We start from the raw sequence: 13,353 nt of genomic DNA, 5'->3' as shown, positions 1-13,353 counted from the left end.
AGCATAAAATTTGATCAAGAAAAAACCTGTAGGGTACATTTAAATAATGTAATATAGCTGAGATAATTACCCTAAGCTTATGTTGTGGATGCGTCAAAACAGAAAAATACAAAATATAAATAGTCAGCTGCTAATATTTAAATGCAGAGAGAATGGAGTGCTCATTCGTCCTATTGGGTTTGGAGTGATAGCACAGTGTGTAGGGTGTTTGCAAAGTTAAATATAACTGGTTAAATATGCAATGTTAAATATAACTGATGATGTAGGTTGTGTTAGAGCATTGTAAATGTAATCTACTTGTTAAAGGGTACATTGCAAGTCATTTGTAAATAAATCTTTTTTTTTTTCTTTTTGGGTCACACCTGGCAATGCACAGGGGGTACTGCTGGCTCTGCACTCAGGAATCACCCCTGACGGTGCTCAGAGGACCATATGGGATGCTGGGAACAGAACCCGGGTTGGCCATGTGCAAGGCAAACGCCCTACCCACTGTGCTATCACTCCAGCCCCATCATTTGTAAATAAATCTTTGACTTCATAAAGATAAGGTTGATTTTATAAAATAATTTCCCAAACAGAAGATCAAATGACTACACCAAACCTATACTTGCAATTAGTTTTATTATAACTATGAGTGGTGCACATATGATTCAGATAGCTGTCCCCAGATATACTTAAGGTAACAAGTATATGAACTAATCATTAGTGGGTTCCAACACAGAACTGAATCCCAATAGATAACTGTTTTATGGTTGATTTGAGTATAAATGACAGTCTTTCTGTCCTTGCACAAAGCAGAAGAGGGGATATGTAGAAACAAAATTGGCACCTTACCTATAAATAGATAGGTATGATCACTTATTCTCCACATTTTCACCATAATTTTCATTTTACCTCTATTTCTCACATTTCTATCCTCTCTGGATCTTTTGATAGATACACCAATATTTATTGCATTGATATTATATACTAGATAATACAACTGTAGGTACTGGTAAACTCCAGGTATTGTTATTCAAGAATAAAGCAGATCAGGACTGGAGCAATAGTACAGCGGGTAGGGCATTTGCCTTGCATGAGGCTGACCCGGGTTTGATTCCCAGCATCCCATATGGTACTCTGAGCACTGCCGGGGTTATTCCTGAGTGGGGAACCAGGAGAAACCCCTGTGCATTGCCAGGTATGACCCAAAAAGAAAAAAAAAAGAAAGAAAAAAATTGGGGTTGGAGTGATAGCACAGTGTGTAGGGTGTTTGCTTTGCATGCAGCTGACCCAGGTTCAAATCCCAGCATCCCATATAGTCCCCTGAGCACTGCCAGGAGTAATTCCTGAGTCCAGAGCCAGGAGTAACCCCTGTGCATCGCCGGGTGTGACCCAAAAAGCAAAAAAAAATTAATAAAGCAGATCATCATTCTTAGGGAGAACAATCGAATAGATCTAATAGAGTCTAACACAAGACTAAGAGTAATAGATATAAGTACTTAAGTGTACATAACTGAATATGAGTATATATATGTGCATATATATATATGAATAATTAAAGAAAAACTACCTGTAGTTGGTTTATTTAAGTTCATCTGTTGATATACAAGCCACAAAAATATAGAATGTGACTTTATTTGGTAATTGCATTATTATAGATGCAATTAATTAAATTAAAATTTATGATTACAAAGGATATAAGATAGACAATGCAATAGGGCTGACTTTTTATTAAAAGGGAAAATTTGGACACAGAAACAAACGGAATACCTTATGAATATGACGTTAGAAATCAGGCTGATATACCTGCAAAACAAGTGAAACCAAAGATTGGCAACAGCGACCTAGAATAAACCCTTGCCTATGTCTTATGGGAGCATGGCCATGATAATACCTTCGTTTCAGCTTCACTGCAGAATAATGACAATAATTATAACAGAATAATTATCATTTGAAGCCACTTACTTTATTTACTTATTCATTTTTATGCTGGGCCACACCCAGAGGTTCTCAGGGCTTGCTCTCGGTTCTGGCTAAAGGATCACTCCTTGCAGGGTGTGGGCGTGGGGGATGTGCAATGCAGGGAATTGAATTGGGATGTTTGCATGCAAGGCAACTACCCTAACAACTATGTTTTCACTGAGCCCCAAAAGACATTTTTATAGAGACGTGTTATAGAAACTATCTTTGCAAACTAGCTCACTCAATGTGAAGTAAATGCTAGTATTCATTCAGGTATCAAATATATATTATAGCCATATAAAATAAATATTTAAGAATATATGTAATTTTTGGAAATAGAACTCAATTTATCAAATTTATATGAACTAAGCAAATACTTTTCTATGGTAAAGATAGATAAGATGATACTAGAGGACTGTTAAGAAAAAGTAACATTTAATAAAATTAATATTATTTTACTGTATATTATATACTTGAAGTATTAAGTTAAAAACCATAGTGAAAAGTTTGTTTTATGCTTAATAACTCAGTTGTTAGTACATAGATAATAACTTTGGTGTTCATATCTAATTGTAATGTTGTATAAAATGATTTTAATTCTTAAGTCAGTAAATTCTCAAAATACTCATATGAAACTGTACAAGTCTTAACCTCATTTTATAGCTAGGCACTAAGAGTATAAATAATGTAAGATCAAACCACTGAGACATGAGGAGTTAATTGAGAATCACATTGATTCAATTTATATCCATAACACTTAATTTGTTTTATCTTGATTGTTAGTATTCAAAAATTTTATAAGTGCTCAAATCCTTTTGGAATGTTTCCTTCTTCACTAGAGAGTTTGAACTTTAGTCAAGTGTTTTAGCGGGCTCAGACTCCTCCCCTGGGGCCCTTTGAATAATATATTACAATCACCACCTCCCCACACCCACTTCTTCTCAGGTCTGGCATCTCTGTTCCTGCTGGGGCTATGAGGAAAGGGCTTTAATTTGAATTCAAACATATCTACATATGCTATTTAAATCTATTGAAATTTAATTTCTTTACAGAGTTTTAACTTTTATTTCAAATAGTTTGTAGTTTTCAGTGAGAAGATGTATTTAAAACATTTACCCAACATACTGCAGAAGTGCCTTACAAACCATAAAGTCAGCAAGTCATCGATACTTAATGTAAAATGACTTTTGGAGAGAGATTTCTGAGCAGGGGATTCTAATAATTAATAGCTCCTAAGTAAGCATTTGCTGGGAGGTAGCTGTTCCATTTGCATATCACCAGGGAAGAAGGTGACTCCTCCTGCAGGTCCCCTGCAGGGTTGATACTTAAATGAGTGTCTGCTGAAGAAGACTGAGTGCTTTTCTAGATGTGAACAGTCAGATGTTGTAATTGCAATAACAAAATTGATGAAATCATAATGCAAATAACAGGCACTGAAACTTGTCGTGTTTCTTACCCAATACCAAAGAAAAACAACAGCTCTTCTAATTTAATTTCTACAACCAGCCTCTAAGCTAATGCAATGTCAATGATGATAGTAACAAGACTCTTGAGATATGGAGTCAATCTGTCAAAATCACAAAGCTGGCAAGTAGGCTGACCTGTGATTCCAATCCAGGATCGCTGTCCCTGTGGATTTCACTGTGCTTTATAATGAATGTCTTGGGGGAGCATGGAGATCCAAATTATGATGCTAGATATTTCATAAATTCGGGAGAGCAGCTTTAGTACTCAAAGTGATATAAGTATATAGAGCTTAGTTTACAAACCACAGACCTATTCAAAAAACATAATTGTCAATCTTTTAGAGATACAGACAACTGTGTTTCACTAAGATTATAATTAAAGCAGCCCGCCCTACGCAGGCAATTCAGTTTGATATTTTACCTCAGAAAATTCCTTTCAATTTATGCAGTATTTTCTTGGCTCTGTATTTTCCTTCATGAAAATTATACTGGGAATTAGATAACAATATTAAATGGTAGGTTCTAAAAAGAAATATGGTCAGGATTTTTTCTTAAAAGACACAATTCTGCTTATGAATGCCTTGGTTGGTTTCCCCTGCATAACACTACAGAAAGTGAGTCCTGGGGGCCATGCTGTATTTTGTTCTTCAAACGTTATTTTTCTCAGCATGGGGAAGACCAATAACTCTTCCTGAAACAGGAAGCAAGATCTTGAGAAAGGCATAGAATTATTTTAAAACCCATAAAAATGATTGCAAAGGAACCCTATTGGAAATCTATGTAGGGGAAAGTTACAGCATTTTACGTCTCAATATGCCACCACCTAAAATCTGTACATTATACAATGATCAGAAAGCTGTAAAACAGAGAGCTACCAGTTTGTGGTATGACCAAAGGAGCTACGGCTCATGCTGGTAATAATAATAGCTACTGTAATCAGACAAGGAGTGAAATTTTGTCAGTTGGTCTGTAATTGGCAATTAAGGCCTCTACTTAAATGAAAGCCATCCACATATGGGGCACATATACCCCATTCCAACAGCCGCAAAGTCTCACAAAGTTCGAATGAGAATATTTCTGGAACAATTACCACTAAATAACTTGTCAACCTAGGATATATAATGGATGACTGATGAGTAGTAGAGTAGAAACAGGGGTCATTGTTTTTAATATTTTCAGTCTGCTAGGGAATAAAATACTCAAAATATGAGAGAAATCACACTCTTCCTTGCTTTATAATTTCCATCACTGCCATAACTCTATACCAATTATCTTCAAAAATTGGGGGAAACTGGAAATAAAGACAATATGGCCTTTCACTGACCATATGATATTTACAGCTTTACAGATATTCAGTGTTGCCCTGATGCTTCCAATAAAGTAATATATATGCTTCCAATAAAGTAATATTTGGACAGGGTGATTCCATTAAAAAATTTACTTTTTTACTTTTGTCACTGTGTTTATATCATAATTCTTTTGAGAAGCTTGGCATGCATGCCTTACTAATGAAAATAAAGACAGCCTGGTTCTTGCTACATGATATCTGAACACAAGACGTTTGAAACAACAACCTTGGTAGGAAGGGGGGATTGTATCACTCTGCACCAGCTCCCTAAACCTCCCAGAAAACATCCAAGGAAGAGGACCTATGTAGGTCCAACTGGGAAGGCAAAGATGTGGTAAGATCACACTTTGCATATCGGAAGCCAATGAAGGATGCATTAACCCTCCCAAACAAGACTGCCAGCTTCCTGTCAACATCCTCTAGTTTTATGTTACCACTCCTATCTCCTTATAGCTCTTCAGAAGAGTGGTAGTGAGAAGTGAAAGAATAAGCTCTAGCCAAGCTCCACTCCAAAGTTTTTAGCTTGTTATAGTCAATATTACAGGAAGCAAAACTTTAACTTTAATGTGCAAGTGGATTTATAAAGTATTCCTGTCATCCAGTAATATAGTGTAAAGGTTAAATGCATACCTTCTACACAGGTTAACCCTGAATTTGATCTCTGACACCACCAGGAATGATTCTTGAGCACAGAGCCAGTGTTCAGTCTTGGATCTGCCTGAATGCCCCATAAATAGAAAGATAGATGATATATATATATATATATATTTATAGTCAAAATAATATATGCTACATATAACCAGTAGGATAGTGTATATAAAATATAAAAACTATGCATATATTCTTCTAGATTGATTTAATAATCACAAATTATCAGAAAATAAAATATCTTATACAGTCATCATCAGATGGAAAAATAAGTTTTTACTCAGCAAGCCAAAAACAGTGATTGAAAAGAAATATTCTTTGAATGTATATATTTTTTAGGTATATCTGATACTTGTTATTCTAGGTATATCATGGATCCCCTAACTCTAAGAAATTATACCAATGGATGTTTTTTAGATGATAAAATTGATGATGAGAGCAGCTTGCCCAAGGCAAAACAAAACTTTACTGGATTTTTAACTTAGTTCAACACACTCAGAGACTGTCTCATATGTATTTAACATAGGGCTTTGAGTGTGTAAATATTAGTATTTATATATGTCATATATAATCTTCCTAGTTTCCTTGACTCAAACCCACATCCATTTTTTTTAAAGTAAGGAATTGTAACAAAATATTATCTGGTTAACAGGCAAAAAAAGTTTTAGAATCAATTTGGTATATTTTGAAGTGCATTTTAGTCTACCTCCCAGTCTACATCCCTGAAACAAATATGAGGAAGAAGATTGGGTCAGCACCCTTCATTTTGTATGTCTTCCTTTGAGGTGAGAGTCTATGGTAGATAATCATTAACATGACTAGATTATGGCACCCATGTATTTAGTTAAACACTAGTCTAAATTTTATATCAAAAGTATTTGAACATGATTAATACTTAAAGTTGGTTGATTTTAGCTAAAACCGATTCTCACAATTGTGTAGGTGAGATTTATCTAATCAGTTACAGACTTTCACAGCAAAGCCTGAGTTGTAATGGATGCAACTCAAAGGTAGAGCACTTGCTTTGCATGTGTGAGATCCTGGACCCATCATTGGCCTTGAATTTTTCTGTGTTTAATCTCCTATTTTATAACCAGAAACTTATTTCTAGCCTTTTAACCAGTTTTCATCTAGACCAGTCTATTCACCATTTTGCAATTTTCAGTTATCTCCTCTATTTGACATTTTGAACTCAAGAAACTTTACCTTGAAAAACCTGAGGCAACTCATAGCGGCAAGTTCTGTGAGGAATCCAGATGCTGTTTTACATTTATATATGATTTTTATGGTAAATTTCCACCCATGGCACCAGTTCACCCTCATAATAACCCCAACACTTAGGAAGATCAGTGCCATTATCTGCATTTGACAAATGAGGACAGTGGGAGTTAAAAATGTTTCACATATTTTCCTATTAATGAAACAGATATATCTAAACTGGAACTCAACTGTTTAGACCTCAAAAGATTAATTTACCCTGAAATATATTTGAAATTCCATTCCAAGTTGTGATTGGCTTCATATTTTCTTGATGAGAAAAATATAACACCCAGTTTGGATTTTCATTTAGGACCTTTGAAAAAGAGGCTGAAACTACTTTGATTTGGTGTAATCAACAAGACAGAGCAGAATACCATAACTGAGTGATTTTTCTAAGCCTTTTTCTGTGTGAGAAAAGTATACAGACACATCCACAAAGCATGTAGTGATTGCATATATTGTAAAATCTTTATAGTTACTTATTTCAGAAAACACTGTTAAACAAATGTACAGTTGTTGAAATATGTTTGTTAGATAAACTACTGACCTCATAATACTAGTCAAAGCATCATGTATGAGACATAAAAAAACACTAGAACAATAGTGTTTTTTTTTCATATTTTTTGGGGGGGACAAGCAGGGGTTAGGGGGGAAGGTTGCGGAGAACCTGGTGATGCTCAGGGATTACATGATTACTTTTGACTCTGCACTCAGGTATCCTGGCTGAATCCTGGCAATGTTTAGGAGACGACATGGGATGGCAGGGATCAAACCTAGGTCAGTCACTTGCAAAACTAAAGCCCTACCAGCTGTACTATCACTCTGATCCCAGGGTTTCGTTTTTAATGTTATTTTGAAAAGAAAAATATATCAGAATAATCAAAGTACATACAAATTCTATAAAACTCACAGAATAAACTATTTTAAATGTTTATTATTATGTTTAAGAATATATGTTATCAGTTAATTTTGAAAAAAAACTTTGTATATGTCATAGAAGAGGAAATAGCACCCCAGAATGGTCACATAAAAGGTCACAATGGCTCATTTGTTGAGTTGTGGTTTAATTTGGAGTTAAAACTCTCCTAGATCTAAATCTTTTGCAATTCAGCTGCCAGTAAAATATATTGTTTTCTAAGCTGGAATAATTTTACATATACTTTTTCTTCTGCACTTAAATCTTTTTACTGTTTCATAGAAATGAAGATATTAGGAGAAAGGATTTCTTAACAATACCTAATTCTTATAAAATTAATTCTAAGTATGTCATTCCTGGCTTTTTTGCAAAAAGTATATTGTGTTCTGTGCTATTACTGTTAAGGGGGAAAGATCAAGAACAGGTAATGATGCTAATGTCAATGGTAACTGAAAAAATTGCTGGTGCAAAGAATAGGAACACTGGCGCTTTCTTGGGTAAAGTTTTTAGAGAAATCAGATGCAATATTGAAGAACACTCCTGATTTTTTTTCTTGTTTTATACAAGCTTCCCAGTGTTTATCAACTGCTTTGGCAGCAGAAGTGGTGAGAGCTCAACTCCTTAACACAGAAAACAAATGGTGTTTCGTTTCTTTGTCTTCATGAGGTGAAAACCTGGAGGGTAGATATAAATTACAAGACAGAAAAGTGATTTGGAGATTGCAGAGGGAGTGTTAAGGATTTAGAGTTTAAGATGTAGTTGGATATAAGCTCATGCAAAAGTGTAGGAACTATAGCTAGAGAACATAAAATTAAAAGTAACTAAAAATATCCATAGAAGAAAGATCCAGGGCAAAATATCTTCCATGGTTTTATGAGAGCAGGGAAAGAAACATGTCATACAGATATTGTCATTATTCAAAAACCAATCTATTTCTAGAAACCTGATTTCTAGTCACACTAGAAAAAGGTATATAAAATGTATGCTTGTTATTGTTGCTAATCGAAAAGGAGTCATATATATATAACTGTACAGTTTTAGATATGTATCCATATCTATATCTCTATCATTTATGTTCACATGTGTTGTATTTTGCATACACTTTAATCCTACTGAATGAGAGAACACCTCCGACCTCTCTAGATACTGTTTCCTTCTTGACCCATCCTGGCAACAAGAAGTTCCTAAATCTAGCCAACACCAAAGCATATGGTCAGTGAAACCATCTTTTTCTGTCCTTTGAATGACAGCCTAAATATGTCTCTATTAATTATTGTTTTGTTTTATCTCTGTCTCCAAACCCTAGGACTATAAATGTGATACCACTCAGAGGCTCTGAAAACCACCGACCTTTCTACTACTGTGGTTTCCCTCACTTCTTGGGTTGCAGTAGTTTCGGCCAAACAAAATCTTATTCCCTATTTCATAATCTAATGACCAAGAGGTTTATTTTCTATTGCACTCTATTTATTTTAGATGGTGGCAAAACTTCAGCTAAATGTCTTGATATAAAAGACATGTTGTGGGTGCAGTAGAGATAGTCACACGGGCTAAGACAAATGTTTTGGATGTGGCTCATCTCAGCTTGATCTCTGGCTTTACATGGTTTTATGAACATTTCTTGGGTAATCCTTGGCAATGCAAGGTCCAAATTTCACAGCTTTCTCAGACCCTCACACTGATCTGCTGTCCTATTTGAATAAAAATCATAAGAGGCAGCTTCTTGGACTCCAGAGCACTGCTTGGAAGACCCTAAGAAATAAAAAGAAAAATAAATTAAGGATATACTATTGGCTGGAGAAATAGCTGAGTTGATTGGAGCACATACTTTGCATAAGGAAGCCTTGGTTTTGTCCCCGTTGTCTTCCAAGCACTGCCAGGAGTGTGATATCCTCACCTAGTACTGAGCCAGAAGTAGCCTAAACACTGTCGGGTGTGACCAAAACATAAAACTTAAAGAACATGGTATAAAACTGAAGATATCAGGTTGCTTTTGCACAAACTGCATTATTTTTAAACTGGTGTGATGCAATGATAAATAAAAGATTTTTTGGATCAAAGATTCCAAGGTTCAAAATCAATTTCAAACAGTCTAGGAAAAATATGAACTCTAAATTACAAAAGTTATTTGAAACTTCTTCTAAAAACAATGCTGAGGACCCGGAGAGATAGTACAGTAGATAGAGCGTTTGCCTTGTACATGGCTGACCCGATTTGATCCCCCGCACCCAATATGTTTCCCAAGCACCGCCAGGAGTAATTCCTGAGTGCTGAACCAGAAGTAATCTCTGAGCATCTCTAGGTGTGGCCCAAAAAGCAAATAAACAAATAAATAAATGAATAAAAACAACACTGACATGGGGATTTGGGACATAGTACAAGGGTTAAGATATATGCTTTGCATTCAACTCACTCTGATGGATCCTCATAACCTCCAAGAATTGCCAGGCATAACACTGGAGGCAGGCAAACACTGCCATGGTGGCTTCGGCTATACCAGGCAGTGACACTGTAAGAAAAGCAGCTCTGACAGTGAACTGTCTGGCCTGGTTGGCAGAGAATCACCAGTAGTGTCCTAGTCACCCATGCCTGAGACTACTTGGAAGAGACAAAGAAGAGACAATCCTATCCTGCGAATATCCTATGCTGAAAAAAAATCACAGAGAAAAATAGGGGGAGAAATGAATAGATTTAACTATGTAAACATGTGAAAAGTGTGTGTGTGTGGGGGAGTTCTATAGAAATAGTAGCCCCAAACAATTCAGGGACAGTAAAGTGAAAAATTTGAAATATAAATTTGCAGTTAACATTAATATTTAAAAGGCCAAATATTTATAGCCCTTTAATATATGAGGGGGGTGGACCCTGGAGATTAATAAGAAAACAATTAATGTTATTACAGATATATGCACTGATAAAAGATATGGGGGTACCCCCTGGGAAAATATTATAAATAATATAAGAATTTGAGAAGGAAAGTTCTCTAGAATAATAATAAAATAAAATTAAGCACAATAATAAAATCTCAATCCCATCTATGTAATCAGAAGTGTATTTTTTTCTTATTCTTGTGTTTTTGTCTTTTTAGGGGCCACTAGAGCTGGGATCCGGAGGTGCATGATCCAGCATCATATGGAATTAGGGAGGGAACTCATAGTTTCCCGTAGACATGGGCTTTATCACTTGCATGATTCTTGCCCACCTTCCACCCTCTGTAGCTCCCTAGGATACATTATTTGCTTGCTTACCTCCCAATTTTTTAATTTTCACTTAGGTTCTATAAAGTTACTTTCTCTGAGAATTCTGTATTTCACTGATGCTCTCTTCTCTGTGTGTGTCTCTCTGTCTCTGTCTCTCTCTGCCTCGCTGTCTCTCTCTCTCTTTTTCTGCATGTGTGTGTGTGTGTGTGTGTGTCATGACCTGATCAATTTTTTTCCAGAATTTGTCACTAGCATTATCACACCTTCACTACAATTTATTGCAATCTTCCCCTGATTATTAGGAATCTGATCATAAGAGAACCTACCTGTATGTTTTTTGCAATACCTACAAATATTTCCCTGTATGTTGTGTGACATTAAATTATTAAACTTGCACTTATTGAAAGGCAGGAAAGAATATATAGTATATACTTATACTTCACAGTTCTGCAATATATATGTATATATATAGTTATATATATATATATATATATATCAAAAGATTTCAAAATAGCCTTTCTTGTGACTGTAATCCTACTTCTGTAGATTTATCCCCAGAAAATAATCAGAAATACACCTGAAGATTTATGTGCAATGGTAGCATCTCTGGATTATTTATAATGGCTGAAAAAGTGAGAAAATAATGTAGATGTTCAAAAACAAGAAAATAGAAAAATAAATTATGTGTTTCTATAACATGAAAAATTATTTTACCATCAAAAGCCATGCTTTTGAAGTTTATTTTATGACCTAAAATTTGTTAAAAACTAAAAATAAATCAGTACATGAAACTTTATACTTTGAAAAATTCCAATTTTTCTAATGCATTTATGGAAATAAAGGTCCCTATATAAGGCATAATTGACTGGAATTGAGGTCATAATTTTCTTTATGCCAAATTACAAAATTACAATTGTCTAAGTGCTAACTTATTTTTGTTGGAAGGATCTTTATATTTCACTATTTTATTCTCCCAGGACATCTCTGGGTTGGTTAATAAACAGCTCCATGTCTCATAAATCTATCTTTGCTATCACTTGCTCTCTCAAGCATCTACCTCATTTCTTATGAGGAACCAACCTAGTGAGTCTCAAGTCTTTTCCATTATACCAATGTGAGCTGAACTTAGGATGTAGCTTTGTATACGCATAGCCTAGTAGTCAGCCTCCTGTCATTAATGTTGTAATGGAGGCACAGGACAGAAATAACTTATAAACTGGAACTTTGATTCGACAATCTGTAAACAGACTCTAACATGGAGTTTTGGTTACAGAAAATATGATGGGAAATGTTCCTGAAGTTGTAAGAAGAAATGAAGAGATTATTGGTCAGAGGGAGAAGCTGACTTTGTAATACACTTACAAGGCTCCACTGATCCTACAGGGAACTTGAGAGCTGAGACTGAAATTTCAGATTTACTTCAAATTGATTCCCACATATGAAGAAAGCAACAGCTATGAACCACATCCCTGGTGAGGCACCTTCTTGCTTGAAGCAGTTCCTTGTGGGAAAAGGAAATAGCCAGGGAGCCTCTGTGAACCTTCAACAGCTATAAATTTTTAGAAGGTTCTGCACTGAAGTAGAGACCTTGCCTGGGTGAATACCTTGTGTCTATCATTTTAGAATTTCATAACAGAATACCAGAGAGTAGACTAAAACACTAGAAATGCTTTCACTCACATGTCAGCAGACCTGAATTTGAATCCCAACGTTCTAGTTCTTGACTTTTAGTGAGCCATCTCATCCTGATTGTAGATGGCAGTTTCTGTGTGTGTTTACTTGGTTTTGCTTCAGTTCTTGCAGCAGGAGGCAAAAAGGACTCTAAGTACACTAATATTGTAAGATCGGTGTCATTGGACCTCATTTAACCTTCATGACTGCCTTAGAGAAACTTCTAAAACATTTTGACTAAGGTCAGATGTTAACATCTGAATAAATGGTTGAAGAGTACATTTGGTGTACACTGCTCTTCAAATATACTGTACACTGACAAGCTTAGCGCTGTTCTTTTTTTTTCTTAATTTTTATTTTTTTTAAAAAAGACAACCCACCCAACAGACGCCAGATAAATACCCCATCGGCCAACCTCCACTACCTCCACTACCCAGCCACCGCCATGCTCCAAGCTGCTTTCCAGACACTCAGGCCAAACCTTATGCGTGAGTGAAGCCCCAAAGAAATAGGTAAACCAGGATTTTGTGACCTTGGACTCCTGCCTCAATGCTACCCGGAAACAGAGATCCTCTGTCTGCCTCCCCCAGTCTCTGGTGCCCCAGGAATCATACCCAGGTGACCCACCCTACTGGCGCCAGATAAATACCTCATCAGCTGACCTCCACTACCTCCAGTACCCAGGTACCGACACACTCCAGGTCGCTTTCTGTGTCACACGGCTGCAAAGTGGACACAAGACACATCACAAGACACTTAACACCCATTTTACATAATTACTGCACCATACTTGATGGGATTCAAATATGGTGTGAATCATAGGAACACCTATAAGGGAAATTAGAGGCTGCCCTAAAAGCCCCCATCCCTCTCGGAGAGACTGGCAAGGTACCAAGAATA

Source organism: Sorex araneus, chromosome X (assembly GCF_027595985.1).
Source record: "Sorex araneus isolate mSorAra2 chromosome X, mSorAra2.pri, whole genome shotgun sequence".
NCBI classification, from domain to species: Eukaryota; Metazoa; Chordata; class Mammalia; order Eulipotyphla; family Soricidae; genus Sorex; species Sorex araneus.
Note: the sequence above shows the minus strand (reverse complement) of the source record.